Raw genomic sequence first — 21,517 nt, forward strand, 5'->3', positions numbered from 1 at the left:
TTCCTTCTTCACCCAGACAAGAAATGCCCAGGCCTCAGCAGCAGCCTGAGTAAATAAAAGAACGGGCCTTACTTCCCAGTCTCTCGGGCCGGGGGCCTGTGCACGCCAGCATTCTCTGTGCTGCTGCCAAAGGGGATGCTGGGGCCTGAAAAACTACACCCTGCAGCTGAAGGGCTGTCTTTGTTGGTCTGCCAAGGCCTTCCTGAGCATCCTCCAGCCAACAGCCTGTCACGTCCTGGGAGGAAGACCTCCATCTTAAGGCCTGTCCCTCTCTGGGAGTTCTGTCCCTACCCCCTCCCTATTTTTTCTTTTTAAATGTCTCCTATATGGAACAAAACAACCTCATTTGGAGTATTTCTGTAGGGACTGGCATAAAATGTTCCACAGCTATATTTATTACTGAGATATAAATTCAGCTCTAAGCTACAGCAGATGAAAACTTATAAAAAACAAAACATCTTGCCTGTCAAGGCAAAAGAATCGATATATAAAGTTAATAAACAACTTAAAAAGAGCTCCATATAAATGTGTGTTTCTCTTTTCTTGAACTGCAATAGTAACCACTGAAAATTCCTCCTTCACACGCAGCTCTCAGTTTCCTTTAGCAAGTCTGAACTACTCTTTGTGCACCACTTCCTCTATGTTCATTTATAGAACCCTTTCCCAGGGTAAATACTGCTGTTCAAATAATATCCTTAATGCTGGGAACAGGTAAGTTTTCCATTTTTCTACACAGCGCCGGAGCTTCAAACCCCCCAAAGAGCGTGCTGATTAATGCAATTAATGTATTAAAGAATAAGCAAGACATAAACATATATTTTTTAGAGAGCTCATTAATTTACCAGATGACAATGTTTTCCCTTGGACCTTAATCCATATGGTGGTGAATATCGTCTCGTTTCCTTAAATGCCAAAAGATACACATCATTTAAAAAGAATTATCACATTTGTACTCTATTAAGACAGATACCCCTCAGTCATAGTCTGAAACTTAGCAGGGTTATTGGCTTACTAATTCAGAGCAAGATTCCATAATAAATGGCTGGTGAGCTCATCAGTGGCACAATCAATAAAATATTCTAACAAAATTAGACATATTGAAATCTAGTGAATTTAATTTTATTGCACACCATTCTACCAACCAAACTGAGTTTGTTTGGGAGAATTTCCTTCATAATAGAATTTGAGAAAACCTTAATAAGGATTTTGAATAAGACAAGTAGTAAAAGTTCAACTAACTCCACAGTAACACAACAAATGTATTTGGCTCATTGCTAGAATGTTTCGATGTTTACATTTGGCAGGTTCCCCTTATTAACAGAAATGGCTTTTAGGTAAATTGCTATAAAAGTCCATACGCACAGATCTTAACAAAGGTGTTCTGTTACTCACTCACTCAGAATCATCTGTGTCTTGACATTACAATGTTAAATCTTTTTTAAAACATGAGCACCACTTAGACGTCTACAAATGAAAATCAAACCAAATGTGATTGTGATGTGATTTTTTTTTTTTTTACAATATACATGAGCAGCCTAAGAAAATAAATATTTTGTCAGGAAGATAATAAATAATGACAATTCACTAAGCTGACCTTTTACTTTAGTATTGTGAAGTAATTTGTTACCCTAATATTGAAAGGAGGATAAATACATTAACATACTTAGCAATAATTTACTCTTTTTTTTTTTGGGCAAGTTTTACCAAAAGCTAAATCTTAAAATTGTGCTACTTAACCATGCATTTGTTACTCTATTGTTTTAGGCTGTAATACATCCCCCTGAAACCTTTCATGGACCTTGGTTTGGGAATAGCTCACTGTTGGCACTCAGACCTCCATGTCTGAGGTCCTGGAAGCATTTCAAGATGGCTTATCGCAGTCTGACAGCAACTGAGTACATATCTTCTATTTGTTAAGCCAAACTCTTATCCAGGTCCAGGACCTTATCTTATCAGAAAAGTGTTTTTGCTATCATCTGCCGCTTCTATAGCAAGCTCGACTTTGTTCAAAAGCCATTCCAGTGAAGCAAAGCATGGCCACGCTTTCAGCCGCCAAACCTTATCTTCCTGTGTGTTGTAGCAGAGATCTGTTCGTAGTGGTTGTCATAAGAGATGTGTTTGTGTGAGTGTATTTGTGGCACATTGGGGATTGGGGATTCAATGAATAAACAAAAAGCTGACAACTTGTCTGATGTAACACCATGACCCCACTTCATATTCAGAGAGGGGATCTTTTTACAGTTACTCGGAAAAGTAGTGAGCCCGTCCCATGAGACAATGCATGTGTCATCTCAACGCTTTTTCTGTTCTGATGCCCAAATAGCGATGTGTGTCTGAACAACACGCTATCATGTACGGCCCTGTTTGTGACACAACCACTTAAGCTCTAATAGAGGAGGTGGTGAAACAACTTTTTACATTAGCAAAGAATCCAATCTCCCTGACAGAGAAGGAGGAAGCAGTGGTCGATTTTTTTTTTGGGACTAACTCCAGTCAGATGAACAAATCACTCAGTTGATTCAGGCCAGAGAGCTCAGAGGACATATTGGACTAGGCCCAGTGCTGTGCTTTGCTCACAGTAGTCCTGCTACATCCCTGTTTTAAGACATTAAATCCAGTCAAAATGAAACACTGATAATTCCCAGTAGCTGTCAAAAAAGTGCCAGGTGGCAAGACTTTTTTTTTTTTTTTTCGCAGCATGCAGCTGATTAAAACACAAATAAGCTCAAGTATTAAACAGAGCAGTCATACTCAACCGAAGACATAGTATTTTCTTTGTGTGGGTGTGTTTGTAGTGTTTATACTCATGCTGCCTCCCTTCTTCCCTCTCTTTTTTTCTAAGCAAACACAATATGTTTTTTACACATCACTGAGAAATGTCAGGTCCCTGCCCCCCCTCGCTACAGATCAATCAAATCCACTATGCTAGAGGATGAGAGGGAGGGGTTGTGTGAGACGACTGGAGCAGCAGCGGTGAACAAGGATGCTATCTTTTACTGAACCGAGGTAGAAAAATGGTAGATGAAATACGGAGTCACTTCCCGGGGTATCATCAGTGCTCTAGCAGCGAGATCATGCACACATTTCCACGCACACACTTGGATTTTGTGTCGTGTATGTGTGTGGGTGTGGAAACTGCAGTCATGGGGATTTTTTCACACAGGGGCCTGACACCAAGAGCTGGAACATCAAGCGCTGTCCCGTCTCTGTGGTCTGCGTGTCCATTATTCTGGCCCTCATGGCTCTGTCTCTCAACCATGGGGAAGCGGCAAACTGTCAACTACTTTGTCCACATTACCCACGTCCCCCAGCTCAGACAGGAGTACTTGGTCACTGTCCCAGAAATCACAGTGCCCCAGTGGCGTCCCAGGAAAGTTAGACAAATGGAAGGCCAGAGAAGAGAAAGTAGGGCGGCCAGTCATCCTTTACTAGGCTCTTTCTTTCCATAATAGTTAGACACAATGAAAAGTGGTGTTCCATTACTTATCGCAGATGTGTGTCTCTGCTACATTAGTGTCTTTACACCAGCATGGGCCAACTAAAATCTATACTGCTGACGATGATGATCAATAGAGATGTTTCTGAAAATAATGCCTCTAAAATGAAGGAGGATGTCTGCGCAGGATGTTTTTGTGAAAATGAACGTCATGTAACAGGCCCTAACTGCAGTGTTTGAACTTTGAAAGCATGCCAGATATGACTTTCTGCCTGGTAACACATTCCTTATCCTGCATAACAACTGCATACTATTACAGTGATATTACTGTGTTATTTCCACAATTTCCTAGTTTGGGATCAATGAAGTACATCTATCTTTCTATCCACCTATCTGTCAATATTGAGGTGAATGCCTGTTAATCACACAATCTACTGTTTTTAATTGAATGAAATATCATTCAATTAAAAAAATGCTTCAAATAAATGTTGGCATTTGTAAAAGGATATCTTGTCTAATAATGTTTTGGCCATGGCTGTCTGTTATGTATTCAATGTGAGAGAAGCAAAGGGTTAACAATAAATGTTTTTGTGAGGAGTGATTCATTTAGTTGCTTTTGAAATGAAGTCTTCTGTTCAAAAGACAAAAGACACAAAAAAAAAACTAAAGGGTGAACATGAAGGGGAGAAATTTAATTACACCATTATTCAAGAAAGGTGAATTAATTACAGGTTCCTATTCAGGGTGCAGTGGGGGGGCTCAAGGGCTAATGTTGATGTTTTATTGTTCCAGTTGATTTTTGTCTCGATTTTAAGTGTTGGAATTATTAAAAGGAAATGACACTGGAAGCAAAGTACACTTCACATTGTGCATGGCATTACCTGTGTGACACAGGGCAGAATTCTTCTCCTTCATAAATAAATTGTATGAAAATTGCTAAGGAGGATAAATACTTGGAAATGGTTCGTAAGTCATACAATATGTATTTACACAGGCAGTGATGAGATCTAAATCTCCTGCAACGCAAGCTGGTGAGAGCTGTGTTTAACATGTAGGTGGAGTAGTTTGTGTGTGGGAGAGTGTTGGTGGTGATGGTGTCATCTCCTGCAGGACAGAGCGGCTGCTGGTGTGGAGAGGAAGGATGGTTGACCACTTCAGGTGGACTACAGCACAAACAGGAAGGAGGCAGTTCCCCAGGTCTTGGCTGGATCAGCAGCCACAGTGAGCCTCCCAGGGGGAGAGAGGAGGACGACAATCTGTCCCCCAGCATGGCCCTTCACCGCCTGCCTCACTGCACTGGCTCTGAGGGAGTACTGGGCCAGTCAGGAGTGGGCTGGGCTGGGCTTCAATATGTGTGTGTGCGCGTGTGTGTGTGTGTGTGTGTGTGCGTGGTCCTGCGGCAGACCATGCGCAGGACATAGTGGACATTGATCAAGCCAGTCAGTCAGTCAGTCAGTCGGTCAGCTGATGTGAGAGATGCTGCATGGCTGTGCTGCACTCTATCACTTCTCTATTTATATTTCCTCACTGTACAGGAGTTTGTTTGGATGCTCTTTTATATTTCCCCACTCTTAGCTACTAACAGAAATGTGATTTATGTGATCATTGTGGAGAAGAAAAAAATTGTTGTGCGTACAGAAATATGCTGAGTTACTATACGGTTGCTTCATTAAAATAGGGTTTGCTCTGCAAGTTTCTAGAGACGCTATCCATTACTTAAAACCCAGCACAGCACACGCTGAATTTGGAAAAATATAATAGGGTCTAACTTTTTTTTAAATCAAGCTAACTCATTGTGACCCATAAAACTTGGGCTAGACATCAAATACATGTGATTTCACTTTTGAAGGATAACTTCAGACATTTGGATTTACGTTTCGGTGTACTGGGATTATTAAGAAAAAAAGACAGTTGGTCTGCCAAATGCCCATAAAAAGTCTTATATCAACACCTTTTTGTTTTTCCACTGAGGAAGACAGAAATCACTGGCCGACTTAATGCGTTGGCTAGCTTTAGCATTAGCACTATAAAAAAAGCCTGACCCTGCCTCTTGACCCATGCCCTTCGGTACCCCTGATTAATACACTCTGGCTCTATTTGATATCTCCTCAACACCATCCCGGCTTGTCAGTGGTAAAACAACAGCAGACAGCCCAGGAGGGAGAAGAAAACATGCATCTTGGAGGGAGAGAGAGAGCGGGAGGGGGAAGAAAAACAAGCATCAACTCAAGCAAGACGATGTATTTTCATGCATCCCTGTCTTAAATGTCAAGATTTCTTAACCCTCAGTGACTGCAGCACTGACACCTCTCCAAGGTTCAACAGAAACCGCATTCATTAATAATTAGCTGAGCTGTGAGGACAGGGAGTGAGACCGAGAATGAGAGGGGCGAGTGCAACGGCTAACATTCAAACTTCTGTCCTTTCCCGAGAGAATCGAATTTCACTAGAAGTTTATTTTTTTCATTCTTCTTCATTTCTTGTTTTCCTGGTGTGTTGGCCAGAGTCCCGCAGGCAGGCCCATGAACGAGCGATGCAGACGTCGCATCAGCCTCTCTGCTCCCTCCTCTCCTTAATCATGGCTCTAATACCCTCCAGATGAATAAACATCTTCATCCCCTCTCTGTTAAAGCCAGAAAGCTCCTCCACTCTTCAATCCAAGAAAAAGTGGGAAAGAAAGAGAGAGAGAAAGAAATGGAGAGTTGACGAAGGAGCAGAAAAAAAGGATGACAGATGGAAGGGTGGATCAATGTCGAAATGAACCAACAGCAAAGTAACAAAGCCACGGCAAGATTTTCTGGTTCTTCCCATAATTCGTCTGATCTATCTCCCTCTTGACACAATTATCACAGTCCTCCTAATTATTTTTTCCTCTTAAACCAATTCTTAATGGCAGGCTGTGTTTTTTATGATCATGTTTGTAAAGTGGAGGTTTTGCGAGCTGTTGTGCAACCTTGTCGCCTCAGACTGTGTCCACAGACTGCACAGGAAGGGGGAGGGGGGCGGAGAGGGAGGAGGCAAGGGAGGGAAGTGTGTGTGTGTGTGTGTGTGAGTGTGTGTGTGTATGTGTGTGGAGGGGGGGGGGTGTCTCTGGAGAATGGGCCAGGCCCCAGACCAGCACTTCCCTGGCCCAGTAACTGTGCCAGAATACTCATGACATGTGTGTACAGTATGTGAGCACAAATGGCAGACAGATTTAGGGGTTTGCTTTGTTTCCTCTTCCATTGTTTTCTGCTGGTATCCAGGCAGCTCATCATCATATCTTAATACTACTAAGTATTGGGAAAACACACACATGCACACGCACACACACGCACAGTGACACATGCCTCACAGAATGGAGCAACTCCTTCACTGCCCTCACCCTCATCTTCATTTGCAGAACAAGGCTGGAAAGTGGGGCCTGAATACAACCAGACAAATGACTACAGGGCATTTTACTTATTCATCCATCACTTCACATTGATTTATTCCTGTTTATCTATTTATCAGCTGAAAAAAATCCCTCAAATTGTTTTGCTAAAAGTTTGCATGCTGACGTACTTTGCAAAAAACTTTCAGGGTCAGAGTAGAAAAATCCTTAAAATGTATATTTATTCGATTATTGAGGATCATCTTACCTGTCAATACCCCTCTCACAACACAGCTTTGATGATATTTCTCCTCTTCCTTTTTACTAAAGCCAAGCACTCCTTTGCCTATATAGAAGTATCAATTAACTTACACAACAACACCTAGTATATTTACAGTATGTTTCCTACCAACTACCGAGAGTGAATTATCTTTCTCCGATCAAATTAAATTTGAGGATTCAAAATCTCAGTGTATCTTGTATAATGACTGATTCTTAAAAGTTCTTCATATATGAGAATATGCAAATCTCTAGCAGCAATAAGGAATTCTTCCTCCTTATATGTGCTAATCATACATCTATCTGAATGTGCAGCTTACTGTGATGAACCCATTTCAGGGATCATCATTGGAGAGAGTAAGTGTAATATTCCCCCAATATCAGTTATCTCTGACAGCACCATCCATATCAGCTAATTACTTTTCACTCGGCTGTTGTAGAGAGGACATCAGCCTTATCTGTATATGGAGGAGAAGACATTACTGTTACGCAATTACAGAGTGAAAGAGCCAGTGTTACCATTTCACTTATATAGAAACAGCACACAATGAGATGGTAATAAAACCTGTGTCGCTCCACTCACCTGGCTACTTCAAATATCAAGAGAATATTACCAATAAGGTGACCTTAAATTACATTTGACTTATGCTAATAAGCTGGTGGGAGAGAGAGAGGAAAAGAGAGGTTCTTAGGTTACCACTACTTGTAGGATCCATATTGACTATCGTAACCTAGTAAACACACAGCACAAATACATGGAGATACAAGATTCTGCAGCACTTTCCGCCTTCCTCTATTTAGATTTTCCTGAGCTGTCGTGGGTTAGTAAGGTGAGTGTCATCTGTAAAGCTGTTCATTGTCTGAGGGAGTAGCTGGAGTTTGGGAATATAATCCCACGCACTATGCATACAACAGGGAGAAAATAGGTGGCACAGAGTTTGTGCTCGACAACCCCCTGGGTAATTTGTAAAACATGAGCCATGGCACCCGAGCACCGTGCAAAAGCTCAGGTCAGGTGACAGAGTCACAGGTGCATCATGGGAGGATATCTGGAGAGGAGGTAAACCTCCCACCACAGAACCCACCGGGCATCACAATGTTTTCCAAACAAGGAGGTCTCTAGAAAGTTCAATTTGTATTTTTAGGAATGTGAAGAACACTGAAAATGTAGCACACATGGTAACTACATTTTGTTCATAATTTTTAAGAACAGTAAGTCACATCAGATGTATTGACGCTACTGTGAAAGCAGCTCAATGTGTGCAGCTCTTGATTCCAAAACACATTTACCCATAATGACAATTAAGTGTAGAGTATGGTCATAATACGAGTATGATATAACTGCACTATATGTAGTGTCATGAGATAACTTTTTTTGTCTTTTGGCAACAAATAAATAAAAATTAATTGATTAATTGATTGTTAAGATTATCTGATGTGAAGATGGATGGTCAGAACTTGCCAGCACTTTTGTCCTATTAGTTAAAATAATAAGTCTTTGCATCAATAAATCCCTGAGAGAGTCAGGTTTAGGAACATAACAGCATAAACACATCAGACATATTCTACATGCCTGAGCCCACACATGTCCCTTTAATAAGAAGTCTTGATTAGGATTCGACAGACATAACGTCCCGCATGCACGGTCTCGGCTTTGCTGGGCCTCAGATAACCTTTATCCTATAGGGTTTAATTAATGTCAGCCAGTCTGCTCTGCCTTTCAGAAGGAAAAGACGTATTCCTCTGCCCTCATGAAGCCCAAATCCCTCTGTTTCACTGCTGAGGCCTGATGCCTTGTTTATCCCAACTACAGGTACTGCTCCCTATTAAGGCCAGCACTTGTTACAGGGAAAAGGTTGAATTATTTACCAACAGTAGAGGGGGAGTTCGAGTGAGAGAGATAGGAAGAAAGAGAGAGGGGGGCATTTTATACATGGGTTGAGAATTTTATGTTTTTATTTTTTGAGGTTATGAACGAGGCAAGATTAATGATCCATGCACATTAGACGCAGGTGCTGATTACTACGGTAAAGGGCATGCTGGCATATAGTAAATAGAAAAATAAGGCCGTGTAGAGGGCTGGATAAATTGCCCCCAAAACATTACTCATTAAATCTTTTTGATGAAAAACACCTTATATTCTGCGATTAAAAAGTAGGTAGACTTTTGTACATTTGTGTAAATAGATGAATGTGTTTTGTTAAATAGATACCAAGGGTGCTTGTGCGCTCTCTTCACCCAGGGCAAACTGTCTGCATTCTATCTGCATCTCAGCCTCTGTGCACAATACAACAAAACATACAGAAAACAAAAGGGAGCACAGAGGGGGAGAACGAAGAGACAGACCAAACAATAAACTCAACCACAAGAGACACAGTTTGACTTTGTGTGTGTAGTGTGTATGTGTGTTTGTGTGTGTCGAGGAGAGAGACAGAAAGCAAGAGGAGGAGGACGAGGGAGATGAAGACAAATGCAGAAAGGGAGAGAGACAGAGGGCGGCAGAGAAAACGAAAGACAGAGGGAGAAATCAAATTTGCAAGAACATAACAAAAAGCTGTATCTTCGACAAAAGAGAACACACAAGGGTATTTGTCTAGCTGTCTGCACCAGCAGGATCCTCTGAAAGTTTATTAAACTAGAACCCTTCAAGAGAAGGCAGAGAGTAGTAAACTATACTACTGGGGAGGAAAAGAAAGAGGGAGAGGGAAAGGGAGGGTGGTGGGGGGTGGAAAAGAAAAAAAGCTAGCTTTTCAGCCTCTGTCTCTTAGAAATTCTTTTATTTCAGCCATGCATTAAGTAACCTCCCCACTGAGTTCTGCTCCCCTTCCTGGTGTGGATAAAGCCGTCCCTCGGGGGAGCCGCTGGTAATTTCCAGCTTCGCCAGAAACTCAGGTATTAGAAAAGACCGCTTGGGGACCTGCCACAATATACCTTCACAATTTCATATGCTCTGAGAAAGAGGAAGCCCCTCCCGCCAAGCCTACCCCCACCCTCCTGGTAAACCCCCTGGAGGGTCCCCAGTTCAAATTTCTGAAGTGCAGACAACGGGTGTATGTGTGGGGGGAGGGGAGGGTGGTGTTTGGGGGCCCGTGGGACTGAGCACCAGCAATAGAAAATCCACTGCATAGAGAAGAAAAAAGCATTTCCTCTCTGGTCTGGCAGGAGTGCCTTTTTTTCCCCTGGCTCCCACCAGAGGCTTTTTACAAAACATGTGTTGCTGACATGTTGACAGATTGCTCAGTGAAGTGTTAGGCGCATGCACACGGCTGGCCATTTAGGGGGACATGGCTTCCTACCCAACATCCTCTACCTGAGGCACCATGTTTTATACATCATCCCCCAAAGAAAAAAAGGAAACAATAAAAGGTAAGGGAGTTGCTTCCTTTGTGAGGAAAGCAGAATATCAGAGAGCACAGAGAGAGAGACTGCGTATAATGCTGCCTTAGCTGAACTGCGGTGATGGGGAGGAGCAACGGAAGTGAGAATAAGGGAGGGAAATGGTTTCAGGCAGGAAAGACAGAGATAAAGCAGAGAGGTGGGAAAAGGAGCTTGAGGATGCATGGTATGCTTATGTACAGCAGGTGAGCTTGTCAAACAAATAAAACCCCCAAAAGATCTCTTTGTCTTCCTGTACTGATGCTACTATTAGCAGGCAGGAGGATGGAATCTGATCAAAGGCCAGCTTCCAGATCCAACTTTTGCTCCTATCACGATATCGACAGCACACGTCTTAATCGCCCTGCGGCTCGAAAAGTGCTGCCGTGGCAACAGGATGGAAATGGGGATCATAATGTATTCATGGTGCCGGCGACCTGGGGGCTGCGGAGCGTGCTCTCTGGGGACCGCACTTTACCCAGAGCCAGACGTGTCTGGGCAAAATCACTCCACACAAGACAGCAGCAGAATACTGAGGAGCCATGACAGGATGGAGGGAGAGGGAGAGAAAAAGAAAGAGAGAGAAAAAAGGGAGGCAGCACAAAGAGATAGGGCCACAGGATGACGATACAGAACAAAAACTGAGAAAGGCTGAAAGACATTAGGGGTAAGCGTTAGTTTCTAAATGGTGTTGCAGTTTACAGTAAGAGAAGAAATGGTTTGGTTTCTCCAGTTGAAGCTTCAAAAGACAAAAGACAAAAGATCTAAGGCTTGTAGAGGGAAAAAACAAGTTCGTGATTGGTGGAAAGGGGCTTGCTGGGATGAGTGGCTCTACCTTGAGAAGCCTGATGCTGCTTGACCAGGTGGGTGGTTGGCTGGGAAATAAATTGCTGAGGAAATTGGTCCAGATTATCAGGGCCACAAAGAGACATGGCCCTTTGGCCACAGTGCAAGGGTAGATAAATGGCTCTATGAGTAAATGAACAGAGGAAGAAAAAGTGAGAAGATTGATGGCTTAACAGATGGATGGTTTAGTCGGATTGGGAGTCCAGTTACAAAACAACCTATTCATCCCGTCTGTTTGCGCCTGAAAAAAAAAAAAAAAAAAATGCTTACATTGAAGATGCATCTTCTTTTTCTGGCAGAATGTAGTGTGCTCTCTGACCCTTTCCATCCTAATGAGCTCCCCTTCACACACATTTTGTACATGCACGTTTGCAAACTCATGCGCACCCACAAAAATGCTCACACGCACGTGCAAACAAACACAAAGCTGTAGCCTGACCTGTTTTTCCTCAACAGGAGGGCAACTACAACAGGCACCATGCCAGGTAAACATCCTCAAGCCTTGTGCACTCACTGCAGAGGGTAAGGCTCAATGGAAACATACTCTAAAATACAAGGAATAGTCAATTATGTTTAGGACTGCGAAGACATTCCAAGAATATATATTCCTCTTACTTGTCCTTCCTGCTGTATTTAGAAAATGTAAAAAAGAAAAAAAACAACTTTTGCTGCATTCCAAATCAAGGTCCCTCCTAAAACAGAAAGTCATAACACTCCTCCCTAGAGGTAATGATTCCTAAGCATTAAGTCTCTCAAAATGAGAGGATTCACCTGCAGACTGCAATGCATCCTCTTGCACTAACTATCCTCCACACGTATTACACCCTCAGGCATTCAACCTAGGGCCACAGACAACTCCCATGTCTGTCTTTCCCCCCTTTCCCTTTAGCTGACAGGTTCTTCGACTGCTAAGCTCCAACACGGACCTCTGTGTTGGAGATGACTGTGCAGAACAATCAAGGGAGAGAAAAAAGAAAGCAAGAGACGGAATGATGAGGAGGCGTGAGAGGAGGAGTGCGGGCAAAAGAGAGGTAGAGAGAAACAAGGACATCAACAACGTGTTCTCTCAGAGAGATGACCCCTGGCCATCCCGAGGCATCTGGTTTATCTGGCTGTCTGGGTAAGCCACGCACACACCTAATGACTCCAGCCTGGTCCATGTCCCAAAGGTTTTTTTTATCCCGGATTACGGATGGGGAATGACAATAGGCTGGTAAACTCCTGCGCCTCACGTCTAAGAAGTCATATCAGACGAGGAGTTCTCCATGATGAAAAGACTAGGGTTAAGTTAAGAGCCAGGTTCAAAGTTACTGAGAAGTTATAACACTAGTTTCTCAATTGTCTGTACAGAATGACGTAAGACTAATTATGTTTAAGTTGTTCTGATTTGCCTCTGATACTGCCTCAAGAGCGGTTTTTGGTATCTGTTGGTATGCAAATCAATGCACCAATTCTATCAAGCAAATAACTAGTCTTCTCAAAGAGAAACATTTTAGAGTAAAGTATCATGTGACGATAAAAAAAAAATCAGTGCAATGCTAACGGAGAGTGTAATGTTAGTTGAAGCAACCAATGCATCAGAAATTAGTTTTTGTTTTCAAATAAAATGTACACAAGTTTGCACATGTTTTTCACTCCATGAAAGCGGAGGTGTACTTAGTATTGGCTGATTCAACTACATGTACCAGAATTAGTGTCGGAAAGGTTAAAAAATGGTAATGGACAATCTCTAGGACAGACTTGTGATATAATGCCAGTATATGCTCAAGACACTTGTATTTTAAATATTGCTGTATTGCTCATTTGTATGCATCATAAGTAATATTTATTATCTCAAACTGAAGGTCAAATATACCCATAACTCTGAGTAGGGAATCATCTCGTAGGCTAATGTTGAGATGTAGTTTGGACTCATTTTTTTCCTCATGTTGCATGACACTGCTGAGCAGACCTCAATCTACTTCTGTGGTGGAGATTAGTAATCATCTAGGGTCTTCATATTGATGGCCAGGCTCAGCTTGTTTGCATATTTACTGGCCTCAGAGCCCAGTCGCCTGAGGTGAGAAGCAAATTACATTTCTGCTTACCCCCACACGCACAACTCTCACACACTCTTTCGATTTCTACCCCCCCCCCCCCCCCCCCCCCCCCCGTTTTTTTTTTTCACCCAACCTTGTTTCTCTTAACATGCTGATCAGTCATCTTGCAGTAAGCATCCTTTGCCTGCCCTGGTTGCATCCTGAATAGCGATCTCATTTGGCTAACATCATCGCAGTGTAATCTTGTTGGAGAGAGCAATCAGTTTACTTTGGAATTAGGTATTCCGTTGGCGGGCCCGGAGAGAGGGAAGGCTCACAGGGTTTAAAGGATGCAAACGAAAGCATGCTCTCCAGAATACAGTCTTGAGCCTGATTGGGTGATAACAACCCACACAGGCTCCATGTGAGAGTAATGAATGGCCAATGGGAGGCCTGAATAATAATGCAATTGGATTAAAATCCAATCACACAATGGTTTTGTCTGTTGACTTTGTTTGTGGGGTATGTTCTACAAACCAAGTTCATGATGAGAAAGATGCATCATGCTTTGACTGGGGGCACATAATGTCCTAATATACAGATTACCACTCTGTTTACCATGGCCCAATCTCTCTTGACTGTCAGACCGTCCTGCAGGATTTTGCTGATCTGATTTTAGAGTACATGCATTGCATATAGAATGAGCCTGACAGCACGATGAAGTGATAGTAAGAGTTACACATGCACTCTGCTGTCTTAAATCTGCGGCTTATTCAGAGAATGGTGACCACAGGTGGTTTAGGTATTATTTAATCAGAGATTTTAATGGCTTGGTTTATCACAAGGACATGTACCAAGCTGGCACGCTCTGCAAGTCATTGGGAGGCAATCTCTTAGGAGAGGCTCTCTGATCAAATCGATTGACTCCTCCAGGATGATCGATCAACCAGGCAGGTTGGAGATGGAATAGATTAGATGACCTTTATATTCTCAGTGGTGTTGAACCCCCCCACTGTCCACTACTTTTAACATTAAGAGGACATCTCTGTATTACCTGACAGAATGACTTTACTGTCAAACTATTACACTCTGTTCTGACACAATGTTCCCTCTGCCAAAGCAAAGTCCAGCTGGTGGCCTTGGAGGCCTTAAACGACACCCATCCTGCCCATAAAACTAAATTTATGAACCCACCTTCCAGTCTAAAAAATGGCAATTAGCACTAAAGAACAAATGTGTTACTTCACATGATATTTGAGAATCCCTGTCCTTGTGGGTGGCTGAACTCCCCATTTCTCGAAGTATAGGAGTGGCTGTTTCACGGAGCTCTATAGCAGCCCCCACCCAAACACTACCCCCTGGCCAACAAAAACAGCCCCTGGGAGGGGTCGAAGAAGGGGGAAATGGTGAGTCGGTGATAGCGTAGCCCCAAAGTTCCTAAACCACAGAGGCTAGCAGGATGCCGTCACAGCTGGCCCTGCTCCTTCCTGTGGGCCAGCTCCATGGAGCTCTGCCTGCTGGGAGACATAAACCTGTCGGACTGGTCACTCTTTCCACCACCCTCCGTCTCCCTCCTTCCTTTCCTCCCATTACTGGCGAATTTGGCAAAAGCCATCTAAGGGAAAAAAAAGCCCTATGGGGATCAATGTGCAGTACATTTCCAGGCAGACATAAGCAAAATCATATGACCTTTTCATTAGGGAGTAACAACATGATTCAAAAGCCTGACAAGGTTTTTTTTTTAGCTGTCTTTGAATGAGGTACACGTTGATTGGTGAACTTTTCTTTGTCTCGAAGCCGTGTTACATCCTGTTGACTCCTGGTGTAAATTAACGAAGGCAAACATGTCACTGAAAAGCTCTCTGGCATTTGATATGCTAATACAGAGTGTTAATAACAAACCAAGTGTTTGTTCATGTTATGCACTTCACACTGTTGTTTACAAAATCAAATCAAACTGAGTGAGGGCTCATTTGCTACATAACATACCACACACCTGCAAAGGTGCAATCTAATCAAAGGAAATCTGTTTTTTTGAAAACCAAGATAAAAACGGTCTCAAGATTTAGTGTTTTTTAATAACACTGTAATTTATCAGCAAATTGTAATCTGTAAATTAAAAAGATATAGATCAACCTTAACCTTGCACTCCTGGTTGTATTATGTGGATTTAGAGAAGAGTGAAAAAAAACATCAACCTTTCACAAAGCATTAACAACTGAGCTCTGAATGTCCGGAAAGTTTTAAAACACGTTTTTTTTGCCTTTTCTTTGTGCCCAGTTATGTTTCTCTGTATCTGCTTCATCATTATTCTGGTGAGCAGTCCCACGTTTGAAACGGAAAAAAAGAAAATCATTTGAATTCTGGGGACCCAGAGGAGAGTGAGCAAAACCCAGAGGTAAGATCCAAGCTCGCTCTCCGTGCCCTTCCGTTGGCTGCCCACCTGGTAAACATCTCCACAAGCTCCTTGCTTTCAAAACACGTCAACCGTTGCCTATGTACTTTAGACTGGCCAGGCCAAGCAGGAATTGAGACTTCATTTGTTTTTTTTTGTTTTTTTTTTAAGTTTTTTTCCTGTCTCTCTTTCGAGCCACCGCACATAACCTGTCTTGCATTAATGATGTTGTTAATAAAATGCGGCTGGTCTGTGGGTGGGTTTGCCTGGCAGGCCTGGTGCCGGTCCTTCTCAGAGATAAGCCCACTGCTGGCCTTATCTACCTCCCACAGCCCCACCCAGCAGTGATGTGCACTGGACACACAACCAGTCAACTCATCATTGGCTAATTACCACCTCTGACTGCCTTACAAAGCAGGCCTGGAATCACATCACTGCTGCTGCTAAATCTGGCTCTTCACTGTGTCTCTCTTCACTTCTTTGTCTTTTCAATCCATCCCCCACTTCCCCCTAAGTTCATTTTTTCTCTGCCCTTCCCCAAAACTAAGAACATTTCAATTGTCTCTTCTGGCTAGTTATGTCCTTAACTCTTATACTTTGAAGAAAATCCAGCAGGTGAGTTTTATGGCAGTATTTTCCACCTGTCACTGAGAAATTAATATGCAAGAGCTTCATAGTGGGTGGTCAGGTAAATCCTGTCTCTACCTTCCAGGGAATGTCTTTGCATTTTGAAAAGAACTAATGTCATTTATGTTACAGTTTCACAGCAAGGGCTTATGCTATTTGCGAGCTTGAGTTGGTTCAGTCTCATAGCTTCAGCAGGGCAGCCGAAGTCACTTGTGTTACAGAGGGAGGGAGCGGTTTCTTTTATTCAATTGTTTTCCACTTCCACGAGCGTGTGCCAAGGGGGAGGAAAGCGCCGGCTTAACACGCTCTGCAATTCAACACGGCCAGACGCAGTCCTATTAAGATTTAATGTGCCATTCTTCTGCTTGTGCCGCTGAAAAAGACTTGCAGGCTGAGGAAGAGTGAACAAAGAGCAGGCAGAGCCAGGGCCAGGGAGAGATGAAGAGAGCAAGAGAAACCGAGACAACCGCTCCATGGCCGAGGTTTTGTCACACCACTGAAGTCTGATGTTTCAAAGGGATGCTACATCGTGAAGGGGGAAATAATAACAGTGTCGATGTTGTAGTGTTTTCACTCCGTGTTGAACATGAGATTATCTCTGTTTTTTCCACATGTCATCCTTGCTTTTGTGGCTACCTACTTGAGAAAGAGGTCAACTGGATGAATTCACAGCATGTGTTTTAGCCTCTCGGGCAATGAATTATGTGTCGTCTAAAATGCAAAGTGCAAGCACGCAGGTGCTGCGAGTGTGTGCATGTGTGTCTTAATATGTGTAAAGCGCGCGCGTATGTGTGTGTGTGTGCATGTGCGTGCATGTGTTTGAATGCTTTAGCAAATGACTGATTGAGCAGGCAAACACATGAGAGAAAAGGGTATTAGATAGGGGGGGGATTGAGTATGAAGGAGGATAGATGTTGCAATTCTAACATTTGTGATTTCTGCCTTAAACAAACAAACACAAGCATAAAACGGAGGATTCTCTATTCTTTGTTTGATTGTTTTTTCTGTAGAAAATGCAGCCCTTGTCTGACAAAGACCAATAAATACTTTATACAGTGCATAATGTGTACGGTGTGAAGCACAGGGGAGAGAGAAAGAGGGCGTCCTCACGAGGGCATATGCTTTGAATTCCTAATGACACTCCTGTTAACATTGCTGGCACTGTCGCACAGAAAAAGGAACGCAGAGGGATGCTACACAACGGAGTCAAACATCTACTTTAATACTCCCATTCTTTCTGTGACTCTTTTTCTGTTCCTACCTCTTTCACCCATCGACACTAACAGAGAACATGCCCCCCAACACGAACACTTACACACAGGAAAGACTCGAGCCCAATTCTGAGAGCTCGCTCTAGCATGAGGTCTCTTTTCAGTGGCTGCGTTGTGCCAGAAGTAGCTATTCTCCCCTGACCGCCTCTCCTCCTTTCAAAGCCTTGTAATCAGTGCGCTGCTCTTTGTACCAGGATGTCGCAAGACGCCCCGGCAAAAACACAGCAGAATTTCTGATGAACGGCAGAGGCTCAGAGTTTGGCTAATCAGGTCTCACTCCTGTCGCTTTCCTCTTATGTGAGGCCCTTTTGAAGCAAATAAAGTCTTTGCCATTTGCCACATTCTACTTGGCAGCCAAAAAGCAGCTGTTGGATCAATACACAATGTTATACAAAAAAATATAGCTCAACCAATAGGAGCCTGTTGGAAAGAGTTAGTCGAAAAACACGGGCTGCCAGGAGCCTGCTCATAGTTGAGGGCATTACAGAATGTTTCCATGCTGCTGACCCAAAGACTGAATGTAAATGAATTCAAACACTTCAAATAAACATGGCGTGGCTAGGATTGGAAGGGGGGGAACATATATCAGTGGGTTTGAAAAATTTGTCTGGTTCCACGTTGCAAATAGAGATTTCATATTAGAAATTTGTCTAAACTATTTCTATCATATTGCCATCCTCTGTATTGTTGGGGAAGCTTATTGTTTTTCACTGAGTATTAATATTTCATTTGTATTTTTCTCATAAATCTGAAATGTATTTTATTGAAGCTGAGTGCATTTTGCAATGTCTACAGGGAAGAGGAAAGGGGGAAATCTACATAATATAAATCCATATATGGCCCAGTTATCTCTCTCTCTTTCTCTGTTTCACCCTCTCTGATTGATTCCTTTATCTGAGGGAAGCAGAAGACATGCTCTGTTTGCTCGCACAGTGGCCGGCAGGAAAACAGAGAAAGACACTTATTAAAAAGGTCATCTCACAGAGGGTTAAAATAGCAGGGCACGGAGCTCTCTAAGGGGAGCAGCCATGCCCCTCCTCTAGTGAAGGACACAAGAAAAGGTGTTGCTCAAGGGAGCTGGACCCGTAATGAAAGAATGGCCACCAGGCTGACAGCCCATGTGTGCACTGGGCTATTCAAATACCTTCAGAGACACGGAATTGGAAAACTGACTGTGAAAGAAAGGCTTTGTGAAAATGCAATCTTCTGAATTAAACTCTGAGCTAGAGGTGTTATTTTTATTTACAGTGTGGGCTAGCTAGTAAACACGGGCTAAAATGAGTTGAGGAGTGGAGTATTTCTTTGGTGAATAGGTGTGAAGGCATGTTTCCTTGCCTTCCATCGCAATCTCATATCTAGCATATGAACGTGTCTTGTGCCAACCGAGAACAAAAGTCAAACTACAGACAGTGTTTCTTTTTCTCCATGAAGGATCAGTAACAATACAAGGCTGTGCAGACAATGCTGTGAGACAGTGAGACAAAGCATTTGTGAAGTGTTTTCGGAAAGGCCTATGGAATAGCAGTGCCTCTAGCCTCCTGTCTCCTCCCCAGGGCAGCCTAAAGCCCTGTCGGCAGGATGCTGATCCCCACACGGAAACCTGATCCGCAGCCATCCTGGAGCCAGAGGGGGGACGGGGGAGAGCGCTCTCTCCCCCCTGGAGCCCCTCCATTTCTGCTCCGAAGTTAAAGGGGTGCTCTGGGGGAACATTCTTCTAGCCCTTCCCCAGCCAGCCTCCTCTCTCAACTCTCTAGAGGAGCATTCTTCCAGCCCTGCCCTAGCCTTCACTAGGATCTCCAGGGGAGCATTCCTGAAGCCCTGCCCCAGCCCAAGACGGGCTCCCTGGGGACACATTCCTTCAGCACTCTCTCTCTCGCTTTCTCTCTCCCCATCTCCCTCCTTCTCCTTCGCTCCCTTTCTCAGACTCTCGCCTTGCGCCGCAGTCCAGCATTAGCGCGATCAATAGCACCGATCGCATCAGGGACACGAGGCAATCCATACCCATGTGCTCCCTTAGCGCACTGCAGTGGTCACGGCTTAAGTGCATGGAAAGGTGTTATACCTCTGCCAGACGGTGGGGAGACAATGGCTGCCATTGATCGCAGTGACATGTTACATCTTTCTCTTTCTTTCTGTCTTTCGGGTGTGGTCGTCTCGCAGATAGATGCTGTTTAGATTTTATTTTGTCTGTTTTGTCTCTTTCCTGTTGTGAAACTGGGGTTTCAATGTAGAACATAGATGCAAAGTATAATGAGGCCCAGAACACATGCGGTAGTGGGTATACACAGGCAGGCCTGGTTCTGGTAATACAATGTAAAAGCTGTTGGGATATCAGCTGGTGGAAAATAGCGGCGTTCTGTCAGGGAGCAGAAAGCAAATCTCCATATGTGGATTGGTTCCAGTCAAGCTCTGCAATTTGTTTACCAAAAATAAAACATTTGAAATTGTAAAAAATGGGGAGTTTAGCAGGTGCTGGTGCTTGATTAGAAAATGCTTCTAATAAAGGATCCATCTGTGAGTAGAGACTTGATGTAAGGCAGATTAATTGGTCATGGATGTCTACATAATGCCACATAGGAAATCTCCTCCCATATTCCACAGAATACACAAACACACACAAGCACACACACACACAAAGTACTTAGTATGCCATCTAGAAGTTTCTTTTCTCCCACTGTGTTTGAATACTAATAGAGTGTTTCTGCACAATCACAATACCCTAATGGCAATTAGATTCTTTTGTTTGGTTTCCACAGGGGCTCTTATCCAAACTGCGTTTTTTCATCATTGAGCAATTAAGAGTTATTTGTCCGTAAGATTGACATTTATAAAAGCTGGGCTTAATTATAGAGAAAATATGGCTGACTCAGTCATGACCACATTACTACAGAGCAGAGCATAAAAAACATCTGCCCCTGAATCACAACTCTTATACCATTCGATGACTATTTCAAGAAGAAAGCACTACCAAGTACTTAATAACTAATGAAAATGTTAATCCAAACAGTCACACTTATGTCTTGAATAATGCCTTTGTGCCCAAATATTCTGTCCACTTATCTGTGTGGGCTTAATGGAAATAATGTAATATTTAGAAAAGAAAGGGTAACAGGAGGTTGGTCACTATGTTTCTCTCAAACCAATGAATGCCTTTGTTGGATGACAGTAATGTGAAAGTGAATGGTGCATTGATTTTCACACCTTTAGTCGACTGAGCGTCACTTTGAATTTGCACACGCATGAGCACACCCGAGGCACACATAAATGTAAACAAGCGCATGCACAGTCAATGACACAGTTAACATGTATGCATTTCTGCTCTCAGTCACACCGATGGGGCCGTGACAGAATGCACATGCGCAGGCCTGAACACACACAAACAAGCGCATGGCTTGGTTCGGGAAACCGTCTTAACAGTTAACGGAAAATCATTGTAAAACTTGTGGGAAATCTGCACTATAATTAGTGGTTTGCTGGTTGTGGGTTGTAAATATGAAATCAAACTGTGCCTGCACGTAAACAGAGTAGGAACTACACTAGCTTTTTCCTAAACAGTGCTTCAGAAATGATAAACAGAGGCTTCTGTTCTGCATCGAAAAGTGAATCATTACACTTGAGCACGTCCTTTTTCTGTTTCTAAACTATATCAATCTCATAACAAGATAGGAAGATCCAAACATTTGAAAATGTGTCGCATGGTATTTTTTAATTCAATCCCATCAGTACACGTAAAGGGGGACAGCAAGTCCAGGAGAAGCACATGGAAACCTTCAGTACACATCATTAGTTCTGTCTGCCACCTTGTCAGGGTATTTATAGTCCTATTCATCCATCAACAGGTCAACGACACAGTCTGCCAATGACATCCTTCTCTTTCAGTCCCACTATGTTATACCACTGCAACTAGCTAGACCAGTG

The 21,517-nt window shown here is 43.0% G+C and overlaps 1 protein-coding gene across 6 annotated transcripts in view; it reads right to left on the reverse strand.

The window, feature by feature from the left end:
* The window catches only part of LOC132979177 (zinc finger protein 521), an 88,656-nt gene that overhangs the window by 52,177 nt on the left and 14,962 nt on the right, over positions 1–21,517 (reverse strand). The gene's annotated exons all lie outside the window — the stretch shown is intronic.

Source organism: Labrus mixtus, chromosome 8 (assembly GCF_963584025.1).
Source record: "Labrus mixtus chromosome 8, fLabMix1.1, whole genome shotgun sequence".
NCBI lineage: Eukaryota > Metazoa > Chordata > Actinopteri > Labriformes > Labridae > Labrus > Labrus mixtus.